We start from the raw sequence: 23,393 nt of genomic DNA on the forward strand, positions 1-23,393 counted from the left end.
CGCGGATCACAGGGATGAACACGGATCACAGGGATGAACGCAGATCACAGCGATGAAAGCAGATCACAGCGATGAACGCGGATCACTGGGATGAACCCAGATCACAGGGATGAACGCGGATCGCAGAGATGAACGCGGATCACCGGGATGAACGCGGATCACTGTGATGAACGCGGATCACAGGAATGTACGCGGATCACTGGGATGAACGCGGAACAGATGGATGAATGCGGATCACTGGGATGAACACAGATCAGAGCGATGAACACAGATCACAGAGATGAACGCGGATCACAGCGATGAACGCGGATCACTGGGATGAACGCGGAACAGAGGGATGAATGCGGATCACAGGGATGAATGCAGATCATTGGGATGAACGGGGATCACTGGGATGAACGCAGATCACAGCGATAAACGCGGATCTCTGGGATCAATGGGGATGACAGGGATGAATGCGGATCTCTGGGATGAACGCGGATCACTGGGATGAACGCAGATCACTGGGATGAAAGGGGATCACTGGGATGAACGCGGATCACTGGGATGAATGCGGATTACTGGGATGAACGCAGATCATTGGTATGAAAGCGGATCACAGGGATGAAGGCGGATCACTGGGATGAACGTGGATCACTGGGATGAACACGGATCACAGGGATGAACGCGGATCACTGGGATGAACGGGGATCTCTGGGATGAACGCGGATCACAGTGATGAACGGGGATCACAGGGATGAATGCGGATCAGTGGGATGAACGCGGATCACTGGGATGAATGCGGATCAGTGGGATGAACGCGGATCACAGGGATGAACGCGGATCACAGGGATGAACGCAGATCTCTGGGATGAATGGGGATCACTGGGATGAACGCGGATCACAGGGATGAACGCGGATCACAGGGGTGAACGCGGATCACTGGGATGAACGCGGATCACTGGGATGAACGCGGATCTCTGGGATGAATGGGGATCACTGGGATGAACGCGGATCACAGGGATGAATGCGGATCACTGGGATGTACGCAGATCACTGGGATGAAAGGGATCACTGGGATGAACGCAGATCACTGGGATGAAAGGGATCACTGGGATGAACGCGAATCACTGGGATGAATGCGGATCACTGGGATGAACGCAGATCACTGGGATGAAAGGGATCACTGGGATGAACGCGGATCACTGGGATGAATGAGGATCACTGGGATGAACGCAGATCACTGGGATGAACGCGGATCACTGGGATGAACGTGGATCACTGGGATGAATGCGGATCTCTGGGATGAATGGGGGTCACTGGGATGAAGGCTCATCAGTGGGATGAACGCGGATCACAGGGATGAACACGGATCAGTTGGATGAACGCGGATCACATGGATGAACGCGGATCACAGGGATGAAGCCTGATCAGTGGGATGAACGCGGATCACTGGGATGAACGTGGATCACAGCGATGAACGCGGATCACAGTGATGAACGCGGATCACTGGGATGAATGGGGATCACTGGGATGAACGCGGATCACTGGGATGAACGCGGATCACAGGGATGAAGACGGATCTCTGGGATGAATGGGGATCGCTGGGATGAACGCAGATCACTGGGATGAACGCGGATCACTGGGATGAACGCAGATCACAGGGATGAATGGGGATCGCTGGGATGAATGGGGATCGCTGGGATGAAAGCAGATTACAGCGATGAACGCGGATCACTGGGATGAAGGCAGAACAGAGGGATGTACGCGAATCACTGGGATGAACGCAGATCACAGAGATGAACTCGGATCACAGCGATGAACGGGGATCACTGGGATGAAGGCGGATCATTGGGATGAACGCAGATCACAGGGATGAACACGGATCACAGAGATGAACGTGGATCACTGGGATGAATGGGGATCAGTGGGATGAACTCGGATCACAGGGATGAATGGGGGTCACTGGGATGAACGCGGATCACAGGGATGAAGGCGGATCATTGGGATGAACGCGGATCACAGGGATGAATGCGGATCTCTGGGATGAATGGGGATCACTGGGATGAATGGGGATCACTGGGATGAACTCGGATCACAGGGATGAATGGGGATCACTGGGATGAACGCGGATCACAGGGATAAACGCCGATCACTGGGATGAATGGGGATCACTGGGATGAACGCGGATCTCTGGGATTAATGTGGATCACAGCGATGAACGCGGATCACAGGGATGAACGCGGATCACTGGGATGAATGGGGATCACTGGGATGAACGCGGATCACTGGGATGAACGCAGATCACAGGGATGAACGCGGATCGCAGAGATGAACGCGGATCACTGGGATGAACGCGGATCACTGGGATGAACGCAGATCACAGGGATGAACGCGGATCGCAGAGATGAACGCGGATCACCGGGATGAACGCGGATCACTGTGATGAACGCGGATCACAGGGATGTACGCGGATCACTGGGATGAACGCGGAACAGAGGGATGTACGCGGATCACTGGGATGAACGCAGATCACAGAGATGAACGCGGATCACTGCGATGAACGGGGATCACTGGGATGAATGGGGGTCACTGGGATGAACGCGGATCACAGGGATGAACGCAGATCATTGGGATGAACGCGGAACACTGGGATGAACTCGGATCACAGGGAAAAATGGGGGTCACTGATATGAATGCGGATCACTGGGATGAATGGGGATCACTGGGATGAATGCGGATCACAGGGATGAATGGGGATCACTGGGATTAATGAGGAACACAGGGATGAACGCGGATCACAGGAATGTACGCGGATCACTGGGATGAACGCGGAACAGAGGGATGAATGCGGATCACTGGGATGAACACAGATCAGAGCGATGAATGCGGATCACGGGGATGAACGCGGAACAGAGGGATGAATGCGGATCACTGGGATGAACACGGATCACTGGGATGAATGCGGATCACTGGGATGAACGCGGAACAGAGGGATGAATGCGGATCACTGGGATGAACACGGATCACTGGGATGAATGCGGATCAAAGGGATGAACGCAGATCATTGGGATGAACGCGGGTCACTGGGATGGTCGCAGATTACTGGGATGAACGCGGATCAGAGGGATGAAGGCGGATTATTGGGATGAACGGGGATCACTGGGATGAACGCAGATCACAGCGATAAACGCGGATCTCTGGGATCAATGGGGATGACAGGGATGAATGCGGATCTCTGGGATGAACGCGGATCACTGGGATGAACGCAGATCACTGGCATGAAAGGGGATCACTGGGATGAACGCGGATCACTGGGATGAATGCGGATTACTGGGATGAACGCAGATCATTGGGATGAAAGCGGATCACAGGGATGAAGGCGGATCACTGGGATGAACGTGGATCACTGGGATGAACACGGATCACAGGGATGAACGCGGATCACTGGGATGAACGGGGATCTCTGGGATGAACGCGGATCACAGTGATGAACGGGGATCACAGGGATGAATGCGGATCACTGGGATGAATGCGGATCAGTGGGATGAACGCGGATCACAGGGATGAACGCAGATCTCTGGGATGAATGGGGATCACTGGGATGAACGCGGATCACAGGGATGAACGCGGATCACAGGGGTGAACGCGGTTCACTGGGATGAACGCGGATCACTGGGATGAACGCAGATCACAGGGATAAACGCGGATCTCTGGGATGAATGGGGATCACTGGGATGAACGCGGATCACAGGGATGAATGCGGATCACTGGGATGAACGCAGATCACTGGGATGAAAGGGATCACTGGGATGAACGCAGATCACTGGGATGAAAGGGATCACTGGGATGAAGGCGGATCACTGGGATGAACGCGGATCACTGGGATGAACGCAGATCACTGGGATGAAAGGGATCACTGGGATGAACGCGGATCACTGGGATGAATGAGGATCACTGGGATGAACGCAGATCACTGGGATGAACGCGGATCACTGGGATGAACGCGGATCACGGGGATGAATGCGGATCTCTGGGATGAATGGGGGTCACTGGGATGAAGGCTGATCAGTGGGATGAACGCGGATCACAGGGATGAACACGGATCAGTTGGATGAACGCGGATCACAGGGATGAACGCGGATCACAGGGATGAAGCCTGATCAGTGGGATGAACGCAGATCACTGGGATGAACGTGGATCACAGCGATGAACGCGGATCACAGGGATGAACGCGGATCACTGGGATGAATGGGGATCACTGGGATGAACGCGGATCAATGGGATGAACGCGGATCACAAGGATGAAGACGGATCTCTGGGATGAATGGGGATCGCTGGGATGAACGCAGATCACTGGGATGAACGCGGATCACAGGGATGAACGCAGATCACAGGGATGAATGGGGATCGCTGGGATGAATGGGGATCGCTGGGATGAAAGCAGATCACAGCGATGAACGCGGATCACTGGGATGAACGCAGATCACAGGGATGAACGCGGATCGCAGAGATGTACGCGGATCACTGGGATGAACGCGGAACAGAGTGATGTACGCGAATCACTGGGATGAACGCAGATCACAGAGATGAACTCGGATCACAGCGATGAACAGGGATCACTGGGATGAAGGCGGATCATTGGGATGAACGCAGATCACAGGGATGAACACGGATCACAGAGATGAACGTGGATCACTGGGATGAATGGGGATCAGTGGGATGAACTCGGATCACAGGGATGAATGGGGGTCACTGGGATGAACGCGGATCACAGGGATGAACGCAGATCATTGGGATGAACGCGGAACACTGGGATGAACTCGGATCACAGGGATGAATGGGGATCACTGGGATGAACGCGGATCACAGGGATGAACGCAGATCATTGGTATGAATGCGGATCACAGGGATGAACGCGGATCTCTGGGATGAATGGGGATCACTGGGATGAACTCGGATCACAGGGATGAATGGGGATCACTGGGATGAATGCGGATCACAGTGATGAATGGGGATCACTGGGATGATCGCAGATCACAGGGATAAACGCCGATCTCTGGGATTAATGTGGATCACAGCGATGAACGCGGATCACAGGGATGAACGCGGATCACTGGGATGAATGGGGATCACTGGGATGAACGCGGATCACTGGGATGAACGCAGATCACAGGGATGAACGCGGATCGCAGAGATGAACGCGGATCACTGGGATGAACGCGGATCACTGGGATGAACGCAGATCACAGGGATGAACGCGGATCGCAGAGATGAACGCGGATCACCGGGATGAACGCGGATCACTGTGATGAACGCGGATCACAGGGATGTACGCGGATCACTGGGATGAACGCGGAACAGAGGGATGTACGCGGATCACTGGGATGAACGCAGATCACAGAGATGAACGCGGATCACAGCGATGAACGGGGATCACTGGGATGAATGGGGGTCACTGGGATGAACGCGGATCACAGGGATGAACGCAGATCATTGGGATGAACGCGGAACACTGGGATGAACTCGGATCACAGGGAAAAATGGGGGTCACTGATATGAATGCGGATCACTGGGATGAATGGGGATCACTGGGATGAATGCGGATCACAGGGATGAATGGGGATCACTGGGATTAATGAGGAACACAGGGATGAACGCGGATCACAGGAATGTACGCGGATCACTGGGATGAACGCGGAACAGAGGGATGAATGCGGATCACTGGGATGAACACAGATCAGAGCGATGAATGCGGATCACGGGGATGAACGCGGAACAGAGGGATGAATGCGGATCACTGGGATGAACACGGATCACTGGGATGAATGCGGATCACTGGGATGAACGCGGAACAGCGGGATGAATGCGGATCACTGGGATGAACACGGATCACTGGGATGAATGCGGATCAAAGGGATGAACGCAGATCATTGGGATGAACGCGGGTCACTGGGATGGTCGCAGATTACTGGGATGAACGCGGATCAGAGGGATGAAGGCGGATTATTGGGATGAACGGGGATCACTGGGATGAACGCAGATCACAGCGATAAACGCGGATCTCTGGGATCAATGGGGATGACAGGGATGAATGCGGATCTCTGGGATGAACGCGGATCACTGGGATGAACGCAGATCACTGGCATGAAAGGGGATCACTGGGATGAACGCGGATCACTGGGATGAATGCGGATTACTGGGATGAACGCAGATCATTGGGATGAAAGCGGATCACAGGGATGAAGGCGGATCACTGGGATGAACGTGGATCACTGGGATGAACACGGATCACAGGGATGAACGCGGATCACTGGGATGAACGGGGATCTCTGGGATGAACGCGGATCACAGTGATGAACGGGGATCACAGGGATGAATGCGGATCACTGGGATGAATGCGGATCAGTGGGATGAACGCGGATCACAGGGATGAACGCAGATCTCTGGGATGAATGGGGATCACTGGGATGAACGCGGATCACAGGGATGAACGCGGATCACAGGGGTGAACGCGGTTCACTGGGATGAACGCGGATCACTGGGATGAACGCAGATCACAGGGATAAACGCGGATCTCTGGGATGAATGGGGATCACTGGGATGAACGCGGATCACAGGGATGAATGCGGATCACTGGGATGAACGCAGATCACTGGGATGAAAGGGATCACTGGGATGAACGCAGATCACTGGGATGAAAGGGATCACTGGGATGAACGCGGATCACTGGGATGAACGCGGATCACTGGGATGAACGCAGATCACTGGGATGAAAGGGATCACTGGGATGAACGCGGATCACTGGGATGAATGAGGATCACTGGGATGAACGCAGATCACTGGGATGAACGCGGATCACTGGGATGAACGCGGATCACGGGGATGAATGCGGATCTCTGGGATGAATGGGGGTCACTGGGATGAAGGCTGATCAGTGGGATGAACGCGGATCACAGGGATGAACACGGATCAGTTGGATGAACGCGGATCACAGGGATGAACGCGGATCACAGGGATGAAGCCTGATCAGTGGGATGAACGCAGATCACTGGGATGAACGTGGATCACAGCGATGAACGCGGATCACAGGGATGAACGCGGATCACTGGGATGAATGGGGATCACTGGGATGAACGCGGATCAATGGGATGAACGCGGATCACAAGGATGAAGACGGATCTCTGGGATGAATGGGGATCGCTGGGATGAACGCAGATCACTGGGATGAACGCGGATCACAGGGATGAACGCAGATCACAGGGATGAATGGGGATCGCTGGGATGAATGGGGATCGCTGGGATGAAAGCAGATCACAGCGATGAACGCGGATCACTGGGATGAACGCAGATCACAGGGATGAACGCGGATCGCAGAGATGTACGCGGATCACTGGGATGAACGCGGAACAGAGTGATGTACGCGAATCACTGGGATGAACGCAGATCACAGAGATGAACTCGGATCACAGCGATGAACAGGGATCACTGGGATGAAGGCGGATCATTGGGATGAACGCAGATCACAGGGATGAACACGGATCACAGAGATGAACGTGGATCACTGGGATGAATGGGGATCAGTGGGATGAACTCGGATCACAGGGATGAATGGGGGTCACTGGGATGAACGCGGATCACAGGGATGAACGCAGATCATTGGGATGAACGCGGAACACTGGGATGAACTCGGATCACAGGGATGAATGGGGATCACTGGGATGAACGCGGATCACAGGGATGAACGCAGATCATTGGTATGAATGCGGATCACAGGGATGAACGCGGATCTCTGGGATGAATGGGGATCACTGGGATGAACTCGGATCACAGGGATGAATGGGGATCACTGGGATGAATGCGGATCACAGTGATGAATGGGGATCACTGGGATGATCGCAGATCACAGGGATAAACGCCGATCTCTGGGATTAATGTGGATCACAGCGATGAACGCGGATCACAGGGATGAACGCGGATCACTGGGATGAATGGGGATCACTGGGATGTACGCGGATCACTGGGATGAACGCAGATCACAGGGATGAACGCCGATCGCAGAGATGAACGCGGATCACCGGGATGAACGCGGATCACTGTGATGAACGCGGATCACAGGGATGTACGCGGATCACTGGGATGAACGCGGAACAGAGGGATGTACGCGGATCACTGGGATGAACGCAGATCACAGAGATGAATGCGGATCACAGCGATGAACGGGGATCACTGGGATGAACGCAGATCACAGGGATGAACGCGGGTCACTGGTATGAATGCGGATCACTGGGATGAATGGGGATCTCTGGGATGAATGGGGATCACTGGGATGAACTCGGATCACAGGGATGAATGGGGATCACTGGGATGAACGCAGATCACAGGGATGAACGCGGATCACAGGGATGAATGGGGATCACTGGGATGAATGGGGATCTCTCGGATGAATGGGGATCACTGGGATGAACTCGGATCACAGGGATGAATGGGGATCACTGGGATGAATGCGGATCACAGTGATGAATGGGGATCACTGGGATGATCGCAGATCACAGGGATAAACGCCGATCTCTGGGATTAATGTGGATCGCAGCGATGAACGCGGATCACAGGGATGAACGCGGATCACTGGGATGAATGGGGATCACTGGGATGAACGCGGATCACTGGGATGAACGCAGATCACAGGGATGAACGCGGATCGCAGAGATGAACGCGGATCACCGGGATGAACGCGGATCACTGTGATGAACGCGGATCACAGGGATGTACGCGGATCACTGGGATGAACGCGGAACAGAGGGATGTACGCGGATCACTGGGATGAACGCAGATCACAGAGATGAACGCGGATCACAGCGATGAACGGGGATCACTGGGATGAAGGCGGATCATTGGGATGAACGCAGATCACAGGGATGAACACGAATCACAGAGATGAACGTGGATCACTGGGATGAATGGGGATTAGTGGGATGAACTCGGATCACAGGGATGAATGGGGGTCACTGGGATGAACGCGGATCACAGGGATGAACGCAGATCATTGGGATGAACGTGGAACACTGGGATGAACTCGGATCACAGGGAAAAATGGGGGTCACTGATATGAATGCGGATCACTGGGATGAATGTGGATCACTGGGATGAATGCGGATCACAGGGATGAATGGGGATCACTGGGATTAATGAGGAATACAGGGATGAACGCGGATCACAGGAATGTACGCGGATCACTGGGATGAACGCGGAACAGAGGGATGAATGCGGATCACTGGGATGAACACAGATCAGAGCGATGAACGCAGATCACAGAGATGAACGCGGATCACAGCGATGAACGCGGATCACTGGGATGAACGCGGAACAGAGGGATGAATGCGGATCACTGGGATGAACACGGATCACTGGGATGAATGCGGATCACAGGGATGAACGCAGATCATTTGGATGAACGCAGATCACTGGGATGAACGCGGGTCACTGGTATGAATGCGGATCACAGGGTTGAACGCGGATCACAGGGATGAATGGGGATCACTGGGGTGGTCGTAGATCTCAGGGATAAACACCGATCTCTGGGATGGATGGGGATCACTGGGATGAAGGCGGATCTCTGGGATGAACGCAGATCACAGGGATGAATGGGGATCACTGGGATGAACGCGGATCACAGGGATGAAGACGGATCACTGGGATGGTCGCAGATTACTGGGATGAACGCGGATCACAGGGATGAAGGCGGATTATTGGGATGAACGGGGATCACTGGGATGAACGCAGATCACAGCGATAAACGCGGATCTCTGGGATCAATGGGGATGACAGGGATGAATGCGGATCTCTGGGATGAACGCGGATCACTGGGATGAACGCAGATCACTGGCATGAAAGGGGATCACTGGGATGAACGCGGATCACTGGGATGAATGCGGATTACTGGGATGAACGCAGATCATTGGGATGAAAGCGGATCACAGGGATGAAGGCGGATCACTGGGATGAACGTGGATCACTGGGATGAACACGGATCACAGGGATGAACGCGGATCACTGGGATGAACGGGGATCTCTGGGATGAACGCGGATCACAGTGATGAACGGGGATCACAGGGATGAATGCGGATCAGTGGGATGAACGCGGATCACTGGGATGAATACGGATCAGTGGGATGAACGCGGATCACAGGGATGAACGCAGATCTCTGGGATGAATGGGGATCACTGGGATGAACGCGGAACAGAGGGATGTACGCGGATCACTGGGATGAACGCAGATCACAGAGATGAACGCGGATCACAGCGATGAACGGGGATCACTGGGATGAAGGCGGATCATTGGGATGAACGCAGATCACAGGGATGAACACGGATCACAGAGATGAACGTGGATCACTGGGATGAATGGGGATCAGTGGGATGAACTCGGATCACAGGGATGAATGGGGGTCACTGGGATGAACGCGGATCACAGGGATGAACGCAGATCATTGGGATGAACGCGGAACACTGGGATGAACTCGGATCACAGGGAAAAATGGGGGTCACTGATATGAATGCGGATCACTGGGATGAATGGGGATCACTGGGATGAATGCGGATCACAGGGATGAATGGGGATCACTGGGATTAATGAGGAATACAGGGATGAACGCGGATCACAGGAATGTACGCGGATCACTGGGATGAACGCGGAACAGAGGGATGAATGCGGATCACTGGGATGAACACAGATCAGAGCGATGAACGCAGATCACAGAGATGAACGCGGATCACAGCGATGAACGCGGATCACTGGGATGAACGCGGAACAGAGGGATGAATGCGGATCACTGGGATGAACACGGATCACTGGGATGAATGCGGATCACAGGGATGAACGCAGATCATTTGGATGAACGCAGATCACTGGGATGAACGCGGGTCACTGGTATGAATGCGGATCACAGGGTTGAACGCGGATCACAGGGATGAATGGGGATCACTGGGGTGGTCGTAGATCTCAGGGATAAACACCGATCTCTGGGATGGATGGGGATCACTGGGATGAATGCGGATCACTGGGATGAACGCAGATCACAGGGATTAATGGGGATCACTGGGATGAACGCGGATCACAGGGATGAAGACGGATCACTGGGATGGTCGCAGATTACTGGGATGAACGCGGATCACAGGGATGAAGGCGGATTATTGGGATGAACGGGGATCACTGGGATGAACGCAGATCACAGCGATAAACGCGGATCTCTGGGATCAATGGGGATGACAGGGATGAATGCGGATCTCTGGGATGAACGCGGATCACTGGGATGAACGCAGATCACTGGCATGAAAGGGGATCACTGGGATGAACGCGGATCACTGGGATGAATGCGGATTACTGGGATGAACGCAGATCATTGGGATGAAAGCGGATCACAGGGATGAAGGCGGATCACTGGGATGAACGTGGATCACTGGGATGAACACGGATCACAGGGATGAACGCGGATCACTGGGATGAACGGGGATCTCTGGGATGAACGCGGATCACAGTGATGAACGGGGATCACAGGGATGAATGCGGATCAGTGGGATGAACGCGGATCACTGGGATGAATGCGGATCAGTGGGATGAACGCGGATCACAGGGATGAACGCAGATCTCTGGGATGAATGGGGATCACTGGGATGAACGCGGAACAGAGGGATGTACGCGGATCACTGGGATGAACGCAGATCACAGAGATGAACGCGGATCACAGCGATGAACGGGGATCACTGGGATGAAGGCGGATCATTGGGATGAACGCAGATCACAGGGATGAACATGGATCACAGAGATGAACGTGGATCACTGGGATGAACGCGGAACACTGGGATGAACTCGGATCACAGGGAAAAATGGGGGTCACTGATATGAATGCGGATCACTGGGATGAATGGGGATCACTGGGATGAATGCGGATCACAGGGATGAATGGGGATCACTGGGATTAATGAGGAACACAGGGATGAACGCGGATCACAGGAATGTACGCGGATCACTGGGATGAACGCGGAACAGAGGGATGAATGCGGATCACTGGGATGAACACAGATCAGAGCGATGAACGCAGATCACAGAGATGAACGCGGATCACAGCAATGAACGCGGATCACTGGGATGAACGCGGAACAGAGGGATGAATGCGGATCACTGGGATGAACACGGATCACTGGTATGAATGCGGATCACAGGGATGAATGGGGATCACTGGGGTGGTCGTAGATCTCAGGGATAAACGCCGATCTCTGGGATGGATGGGGATCACTGGGATGAATGCGGATCACTGGGATGAACGCAGATCACAGGGATGAATGGGGATCACTGGGATGAACGCGGATCACAGGGATGAAGGCGGATTATTGGGATGAACGGGGATCACTGGGATGAACGCAGATCACAGCGATAAACGCGGATCTCTGGGATCAATGGGGATGACAGGGATGAATGCGGATCTCTGGGATGAACGCGGATCACTGGGATGAACGCAGATCACTGGCATGAAAGGGGATCACTGGGATGAACGCGGATCACTGGGATGAATGCGGATTACTGAGATGAACGCAGATCATTGGGATGAAAGCGGATCACAGGGATGAAGGCGGATCACTGGGATGAACGTGGATCACTGGGATGAACACGGATCACAGGGATGAACGCGGATCACTGGGATGAACGGGGATCTCTGGGATGAACGCGGATCACAGTGATGAACGGGGATCACAGGGATGAATGCGGATCAGTGGGATGAACGCGGATCACTGGGATGAATGCGGATCAGTGGGATGAACGCGGATCACAGTGATGAACGCAGATCTCTGGGATGAATGGGGATCACTGGGATGAACGCCGATCACAGGGATGAACGCGGATCACAGGGGTGAACGCGGATCACTGGGATGAACGCGGATCACTGGGATGAACGCAGATCACAGGGATAAACGCGGATCTCTGGGATGAATGGGGATCACTGGGATGAACGCGGATCACAGGGATGAATGCGGATCACTGGGATGAACGCAGATCACTGGGATGAAAGGGATCACTGGGATGAACGCAGATCACTGGGATGAAAGGGATCACTGGGATGAACGCGGATCACTGGGATGAATGCGGATCACTGGGATGAACGCAGATCACTGGGATGAAAGGGATCACTGGGATGAACGCGGATCACTGGGATGAATGAGGATCACTGGGATGAACGCGGATCACAGGGATGAAGGCGGATTATTGGGATGAACGGGGATCACTGGGATGAACGCAGATCACAGCGATAAACGCGGATCTCTGGGATCAATGGGGATGACAGGGATGAATGCGGATCTCTGGGATGAACGCGGATCACTGGGATGAACGCAGATCACTGGCATGAAAGGGGATCACTGGGATGAACGCGGATCACTGGGATGAATGCGGATTACTGAGATGAACGCAGATCATTGGGATGAAAGCGGATCACAGGGATGAAGGCGGATCACTGGGATGAACGTGGATCACTGGGATGAACACGGATCACAGGGATGAACGCGGATCACTGGGATGAACGGGGATCTCTGGGATGAACGCGGATCACAGTGATGAACGGGGATCACAGGGATGAATGCGGATCAGTGGGATGAACGCGGATCACTGGGATGAATGCGGATCAGTGGGATGAACGCGGATCACAGTGATGAACGCAGATCTCTGGGATGAATGGGGATCACTGGGATGAACGCCGATCACAGGGATGAACGCGGATCACAGGGGTGAACGCGGATCACTGGGATGAACGCGGATCACTGGGATGAACGCAGATCACAGGGATAAACGCGGATCTCTGGGATGAATGGGGATCACTGGGATGAACGCGGATCACAGGGATGAATGCGGATCACTGGGATGAACGCAGATCACTGGGATGAAAGGGATCACTGGGATGAACGCAGATCACTGGGATGAAAGGGATCACTGGGATGAACGCGGATCACTGGGATGAATGCGGATCACTGGGATGAACGCAGATCACTGGGATGAAAGGGATCACTGGGATGAACGCGGATCACTGGGATGAATGAGGATCACTGGGATGAACGCAGATCACTGGGATGAACGCGGATCACTGGGATGAACGCGGATCACTGGGATGAATGGGGTTCACTGGGATGAAGGCTGATCAGTGGGATGAACGCGGATCACAGGGATGAACACGGATCAGTTGGATGAACGCGGATCACAGGGATGAACGCGGATCACAGGGATGAAGCCTGATCAGTGGGATGAACGCGGATCACTGGGATGAACGTGGATCACAGCGATGAACGCGGATCACAGGGATGAACGCGGATCACTGGGATGAATGGGGATCACTGGGATGAACGCGGATCACTGGGATGAACGCGGATCACAGGGATGAAGACGGATCTCTGGGATGAATGGGGATCGCTGGGATGAACGCAGATCACTAGGATGAACGCGGATCACAGGGATGAACGCAGATCACAGGGATGAATGGGGATCGCTGGGATGAATGGGGATCGCAGGAATGAAAGCAGATCACAGCGATGAACGCGGATCACTGGGATGAACGCAGATCACAGGGATGAACGCGGATCGCAGAGATGTACGCGGATCACTGGGATGAACGCGGAACAGAGTGATGTACGCGAATCACTGGGATGAACGCAGATCACAGAGATGAACTCGGATCACAGCGATGAACAGGGATCACTGGGATGAAGGCGGATCATTGGGATGAACGCAGATCACAGGGATGAACACGGATCACAGAGATGAACGTGGATCACTGGGATGAATGGGGATCAGTGGGATGAACTCGGGTCACAGGTATGAATGGGGGTCACTGGGATGAACGCGGATCACAGGGATGAACGCAGATCATTGGGATGAACGCGGAACACTGGGATGAACTCGGATCACAGGGATGAATGGGGATCACTGGGATGAACGCGGATCACAGGGATGAATGGGGATCTCTGGGATGAATGGGGATCACTGGGATGAACTCGGATCACAGGGATGAACGCGGATCACTGGGATGAATGGGGATCACTGGGATGAATGGGGATCACTGGGATGAACGCAGATCATTGGGATGAACGCGGGTCACTGGTATGAATGCGGATCACAGGGATGAATGCGGATCACAGGGATGAATGGGGATTACTGGGATGAATGGGGATCACTGGGATGAACTCGGATCACAGGGATGAATGGGGATCTCTGGGATGAATGGGGATCACTGGGATGAACTCGGATCACAGGGATGAACGCGGATCACTGGGATGAATGGGGATCACTGGGATGAACGCGGATCACTGGGATGAATGGGGATCACTGGGATGAACGCGGATCACAGGGATGAACGCAGATCACAGAGATGAACGCGGATCACTGGGATGAACGGGGATCACTGGGATGAATGGGGATCACCGGGATGAACGCGGATCACTGTGATGAACGCGGATCACAGGGATGTACGCGGATCACTGGGATGAACGCGGAACAGAGGGCTGTACGCGTATCACTGGGATGAACGCGGATCACAGAGATGAATGCGGATCACAGCGATGAACGGGTATCACTGGGATGAACGCGGATCACAGGGATGAACGCGGATCACTGGGATGAATGGGGATCACTGGGATGAACGCGGATCACTGGGATGAACGCAGATCACAGTGATGAACGCGGATCGCAGAGATGAACGCGGATCACCGGGATGAACGCGGATCACTGTGATGAACGCGGATCACAGGGATGTACGCGGATCACTGGGATGAACGCGGAACAGAGGGATGTACGCGGATCACTGGGATGAACGCAGATCACAGAGATGAACGCGGATCACAGCGATGAACGGGGATCACTGGGATGAAGGCGGATCATTGGGATGAATGCAGATCACAGGGATGAACACGGATCACAGAGATGAACGTGGATCACTGGGATGAATGGGGATCAGTGGGATGAACTCGGATCACAGGGATGAATGGGGGTCACTGGGATGAACGCGGATCACAGGGATGAACGCAGATCATTGGGATGAACGCGGAACACTGGGATGAACTCGGATCAGTTGGATGAACGCGGATCACAGGGATGAACGCGGATCACAGGGATGAAGCCTGATCAGTGGGATGAACGCGGATCACTGGGATGAACGTGAATCACAGCGATGAACGCGGATCACAGGGATGAACGCGGATCACTGGGATGAATGGGGATCACTGGGATGAACGCGGATCACTGGGATGAACGCGGATCACAGGGATGAAGACGGATCTCTGGGATGAATGGGGATCGCTGGGATGAACGCAGATCACTGGGATGAACGCGGATCACTGGGATGAACGCAGATCACAGGGATGAATGGGGATCGCTGGGATGAATGGGGTTCGCTGGGATGAAAGCAGATCACAGCGATGAACGCGGATCACTGGGATGAACGCAGATCACAGGGATGAACGCGGATCGCAGAGATGTACGCGGATCACTGGGATGAATGGGGATCACTGGGATGAACGCGGATCACTGGGATGAACGCGGAACACTGGGATGAACTCGGATCAGTTGGATGAACGCGGATCACAGGGATGAACGCGGATCACAGGGATGAAGCCTGATCAGTGGGATGAACGCGGATCACTGGGATGAACGTGGATCACAGCGATGAACGCGGATCACAGGGATGAACGCGGATCACTGGGATGAATGGGGATCACTGGGATGAACGCGGATCACTGGGATGAACGCGGATCACAGGGATGAAGACGGATCTCTGGGATGAATGGGGATCGCTGGGATGAACGCAGATCACTGGGATGAACACGGATCACAGGGATGAACGCAGATCACAGGGATGAATGGGGATCGCTGGGATGAATGGGGATCGCTGGGATGAAAGCAGATCACAGCGATGAACGCGGATCACTGGGATGAACGCAGATCACAGGGATGAACGCGGATCGCAGAGATGTACGCGAATCACTGGGATGAACGCAGATCACAGAGATGAACACGGATCACAGAGATGAACGTGGATTTCTGGGATGAATGGGGATCAGTGGGATGAACTCGGATCACAGGGATGAATCGGAGTCACTGGGATGAACGCGGATCACAGGGATGAATGGGGATCACTGGGATGAACGCGGATCACAGGAATGAACGCAGATCATTGGGATGAATGGGGATCACTGGGATGAATGGGGATCACTGGGATGAACGCAGATCATTGGGATGAACGCGGGTCACTGGTATGAATGCGGATCACAGGGATGAATGCGGATCACAGGGATGAATGGGGATTACTGGGATGAATGGGGATCACTGGGATGAACTCGGATCACAGGGATGAATGGGGATCTCTGGGATGAATGGGGATCACTGGGATGAACTCGGATCACAGGGATGAACGCGGATCACTGGGATGAATGGGGATCACTGGGATGAACGCGGATCACTGGGATGAATGGGGATCACTGGGATGAACGCGGATCACAGGGATGAACGCAGATCACAGGGATGAACGCGGATCACTGGGATGAACGGGGATCACTGGGATGAATGGGGATCACCGGGATGAACGCGGATCACTGTGATGAACGCGGATCACAGGGATGTACGCGGATCACTGGGATGAACGCGGAACAGAGGGCTGTACGCGGATCACTGGGATGAACGCGGATCACAGAGATGAATGCGGATCACAGCGATGAACGGGTATCACTGGGATGAACGCGGATCACAGGGATGAACGCGGATCACTGGGATGAATGGGGATCACTGGGATGAACGCGGATCACTGGGATGAACGCAGATCACAGGGATGAACGCGGATCGCAGAGATGAACGCGGATCACCGGGATGAACGCGGATCACTGTGATGAACGCGGATCACAGGGATGTACGCGGATCACTGGGATGAACGCGGAACAGAGGGATGTACGCGGATCACTGGGATGAACGCAGATCACAGAGATGAACGCGGATCACAGCGATGAACGGGGATCACTGGGATGAAGGCGGATCATTGGGATGAATGCAGATCACAGGGATGAACACGGATCACAGAGATGAACGTGGATCACTGGGATGAATGGGGATCAGTGGGATGAACTCGGATCACAGGGATGAATGGGGATCTCTGGGATGAATGGGGATCACTGGGATGAACTCGGATCACAGGGATGAACGCGGATCACTGGGATGAACGGGGATCACTGGGATGAACGCGGATCACTGGGATGAATGGGGATCACTGGGATGAACGCGGATCACAGGGATGAACGCAGATCACAGGGATGAACGCGGATCACTGGGATGAACGGGGATCACTGGGATGAATGGGGATCACCGGGATGAACGCGGATCACTGTGATGAACGCGGATCACAGGGATGTACGCGGATCACTGGGATGAACGCGGAACAGAGGGCTGTACGCGGATCACTGGGATGAACGCGGATCACAGAGATGAATGCGGATCACAGCGATGAACGGGTATCACTGGGATGAACGCGGATCACAGGGATGAACGCGGATCACTGGGATGAATGGGGATCACTGGGATGAACGCGGATCACTGGGATGAACGCAGATCACAGGGATGAACGCGGATCGCAGAGATGAACGCGGATCACCGGGATGAACGCGGATCACTGTGATGAACGCGGATCACAGGGATGTACGCGGATCACTGGGATGAACGCGGAACAGAGGGATGTACGCGGATCACTGGGATGAACGCAGATCACAGAGATGAACGCGGATCACAGCGATGAACGGGGATCACTGGGATGAAGGCGGATCATTGGGATGAATGCAGATCACAGGGATGAACACGGATCACAGAGATGAACGTGGATCACTGGGATGAATGGGGATCAGTGGGATGAACTCGGATCACAGGGATGAATGGGGGTCACTGGGATGAACGCGGATCACAGGGATGAACGCAGATCATTGGGATGAACGCGGAACACTGGGATGAACTCGGATCAGTTGGATGAACGCGGATCACAGGGATGAACGCGGATCACAGGGATGAAGCCTGATCAGTGGGATGAACGCGGATCACTGGGATGAACGTGGATCACAGCGATGAACGCGGATCACAGGGATGAACGCGGATCACTGGGATGAATGGGGATCACTGGGATGAACGCGGATCACTGGGATGAACGCGGATCACAGGGATGAAGACGGATCTCTGGGATGAATGGGGATCGCTGGGATGAACGCAGATCACTGGGATGAACGCGGATCACTGGGATGAACGCAGATCACAGGGATGAATGGGGATCGCTGGGATGAATGGGGTTCGCTGGGATGAAAGCAGATCACAGCGATGAACGCGGATCACTGGGATGAACGCAGATCACAGGGATGAACGCGGATCGCAGAGATGTACGCGGATCACTGGGATGAATGGGGATCACTGGGATGAACGCGGATCACTGGGATGAACGCGGAACACTGGGATGAACTCGGATCAGTTGGATGAACGCGGATCACAGGGATGAACGCGGATCACAGGGATGAAGCCTGATCAGTGGGATGAACGCGGATCACTGGGATGAACGTGGATCACAGCGATGAACGCGGATCACAGTGATGAACGCGGATCACTGGGATGAATGGGGATCACTGGGATGAACGCGGATCACTGGGATGAACGCGGATCACAGGGATGAAGACGGATCTCTGGGATGAATGGGGATCGCTGGGATGAACGCAGATCACTGGGATGAACACGGATCACAGGGATGAACGCAGATCACAGGGATGAATGGGGATCGCTGGGATGAATGGGGATCGCTGGGATGAAAGCAGATCACAGCGATGAACGCTGATCACTGGGATGAACGCAGATCACAGGGATGAACGCGGATCGCAGAGATGTACGCGAATCACTGGGATGAACGCAGATCACAGAGATGAACACGGATCACAGAGATGAACGTGGATTTCTGGGATGAATGGGGATCAGTGGGATGAACTCGGATCACAGGGATGAATCGGAGTCACTGGGATGAACGCGGATCACAGGGATGAATGGGGATCACTGGGATGAACGCGGATCACAGGAATGAACGCAGATCATTGGGATGAATGGGGATCACTGGGATGAATGGGGATCACTGGGATGAACGCAGATCATTGGGATGAACGCGGGTCACTGGTATGAATGCGGATCACAGGGATGAATGCGGATCACAGGGATGAATGGGGATTACTGGGATGAATGGGGATCACTGGGATGAACTCGGATCACAGGGATGAATGGGGATCTCTGGGATGAATGGGGATCACTGGGATGAACTCGGATCACAGGGATGAACGCGGATCACTGGGATGAATGGGGATCACTGGGATGAACGCGGATCACTGGGATGAATGGGGATCACTGGGATGAACGCGGATCACAGGGATGAACGCAGATCACAGGGATGAACGCGGATCACTGGGATGAACGGGGATCACTGGGATGAATGGGGATCACCGGGATGAACGCGGATCACTGTGATGAACGCGGATCACAGGGATGTACGCGGATCACTGGGATGAACGCGGAACAGAGGGCTGTACGCGGATCACTGGGATGAACGCGGATCACAGAGATGAATGCGGATCACAGCGATGAACGGGTATCACTGGGATGAACGCGGATCACAGGGATGAACGCGGATCACTGGGATGAATGGGGATCACTGGGATGAACGCGGATCACTGGGATGAACGCAGATCACAGGGATGAACGCGGATCGCAGAGATGAACGCGGATCACCGGGATGAACGCGGATCACTGTGATGAACGCGGATCACAGGGATGTACGCGGATCACTGGGATGAACGCGGAACAGAGGGATGTACGCGGATCACTGGGATGAACGCAGATCACAGAGATGAACGCGGATCACAGCGATGAACGGGGATCACTGGGATGAAGGCGGATCATTGGGATGAATGCAGATCACAGGGATGAACACGGATCACAGAGATGAACGTGGATCACTGGGATGAATGGGGATCAGTGGGATGAACTCGGATCACAGGGATGAATGGAGGTCACTGGGATGAACGCGGATCACAGGGATGAACGCAGATCATTGGGATGAACGCGGAACACTGGGATGAACTCGGATCAGTTGGATGAACGCGGATCACAGGGATGAACGCGGATCACAGGGATGAAGCCTGATCAGTGGGATGAACGCGGATCACTGGGATGAACGTGGATCACAGCGATGAACGCGGATCACAGGGATGAACGCGGATCACTGGGATGAATGGGGATCACTGGGATGAACGCGGATCACTGGGATGAACGCGGATCACAGGGATGAAGACGGATCTCTGGGATGAATGGGGATCGCTGGGATGAACGCAGATCACTGGGATGAACGCGGATCACTGGGATGAACGCAGATCACAGGGATGAATGGGGATCGCTGGGATGAATGGGGTTCGCTGGGATGAAAGCAGATCACAGCGATGAACGCGGATCACTGGGATGAACGCAGATCACAGGGATGAACGCGGATCGCAGAGATGTACGCGGATCACTGGGATGAATGGGGATCACTGGGATGAACGCGGATCACTGGGATGAACGCGGAACACTGGGATGAACTCGGATCAGTTGGATGAACGCGGATCACAGGGATGAACGCGGATCACAGGGATGAAGCCTGATCAGTGGGATGAACGCGGATCACTGGGATGAACGTGGATCACAGCGATGAACGCGGATCACAGGGATGAACGCGGATCACTGGGATGAATGGGGATCACTGGGATGAACGCGGATCACTGGGATGAACGCGGATCACAGGGATGAAGACGGATCTCTGGGATGAATGGGGATCGCTGGGATGAACGCAGATCACTGGGATGAACACGGATCACAGGGATGAACGCAGATCACAGGGATGAATGGGGATCGCTGGGATGAATGGGGATCGCTGGGATGAAAGCAGATCACAGCGATGAACGCGGATCACTGGGATGAACGCAGATCACAGGGATGAACGCGGATCGCAGAGATGTACGCGAATCACTGGGATGAACGCAGATCACAGAGATGAACACGGATCACAGAGATGAACGTGGATTTCTGGGATGAATGGGGATCAGTGGGATGAACTCGGATCACAGGGATGAATCGGAGTCACTGGGATGAACGCGGATCACAGGGATGAATGGGGATCACTGGGATGAACGCGGATCACAGGAATGAACGCATGTCATTGGGATGAACGCGGGTCACTGGTATGAATGCGGATCACAGGGATGAACGCGGATCACTGGGATGAACGCGGATCACAGTGATGAATGGGGATCACTGGGATGATCGCAGATCACAGGGATAAACGCCGATCTCTGGGATGAATGGGGATCACTGGGATGAACGCGGATCACTGGGATGAATGGGGATCACTGGGATGAACTCGGATCACAGGGATGAATGGGGATCACTGGGATGAACGCGGATCACAGTGATGAATGGGGATCACTGGGATGATCGCAGATCACAGGGATAAACGCCGATCTCTGGGATGAATGGGGATCACTGGGATGAACGCGGATCACTGGGATGAACGCAGATCACAGGGATGAACGCGGATCACCGGGATGAAGGCGGATCATTGGGATGAACGCAGATCACAGGGATGAACACGGATCACAGAGATGAACGTGGATCACTGGGATGAATGGGGATCAGTGGGATGAACTCGGATCACAGGGATGAATGGGGGTCACTGGGATGAACGCGGATCACAGGGATGAACACAGATCATTGGGATGAACGCGGAACACTGTGATGAACGCGGATCACAGGGATGTACGCGGATCACTGGGATGAACGCGGAACAGAGGGATGTACGCGGATCACTGGGATGAACGCAGATCACAGAGATGAACGCGGATCACAGCGATGAACGGGGATCACTGGGATGAAGGCGGATCATTGGGATGAACGCAGATCACAGGGAAGAACACGGACCACAGAGATGAACGTGGATCACTGGGATGAATGGGGATCAGTGGGATGAACTCGGATCACAGGGATGAATGGGGGTCACTGGGATGAACACGGATCACAGGGATGAACGCAGATCATTGGGATGAACGCGGAACACTGGGCTGAACTCGGATCACAGGGAAAAATGGGGGTCACTGATATGAATGCGGATCACTGGGATGAATGGGGATCACTGGGATGAATGCGGATCACAGGGATGAATGGGGATCACAGGGATTAATGAGGAACACAGGGATGAACCCGGATCACAGGAATGTACGCGGATCACTGGGATGAACGCGGAACAGAGGGATGAATGCGGATCACGGGGATGAACGCGGAACATAGGGATGAA

This window comes from Scyliorhinus torazame, chromosome 5 (assembly GCF_047496885.1).
Source record: "Scyliorhinus torazame isolate Kashiwa2021f chromosome 5, sScyTor2.1, whole genome shotgun sequence".
NCBI lineage: Eukaryota > Metazoa > Chordata > Chondrichthyes > Carcharhiniformes > Scyliorhinidae > Scyliorhinus > Scyliorhinus torazame.